The sequence below is a fragment of the Morone saxatilis genome, unplaced genomic scaffold (assembly GCF_004916995.1).
Source record: "Morone saxatilis isolate NCDOM2014 unplaced genomic scaffold, NCSU_SB_2.0 Contig20, whole genome shotgun sequence".
In the NCBI taxonomy this organism is placed as follows: domain Eukaryota; kingdom Metazoa; phylum Chordata; class Actinopteri; family Moronidae; genus Morone; species Morone saxatilis.
In genome coordinates, this window is record NW_023339763.1 from 25,004,149 (window position 1) to 25,004,351 (window position 203).

A 203-nucleotide genomic window follows, 5' to 3' on the forward strand; every position below is an offset into this window, starting at 1 on the left:
CATAGCCCCTGGCACCCTAATCTGCCAGCATCGTGCATACTATTGTAAAAAAAATAAATAAAAAAATACTAACAATACTCATTTACATTTAAAATCCAATATATGCATAGGTGAGACATCTTGCAGTCATTATGGAGAGATACAGCTGATTCCAGATTCTGAGGTAAGGGGCTTTTAACTTCTAACAGCACATTACTCTGATC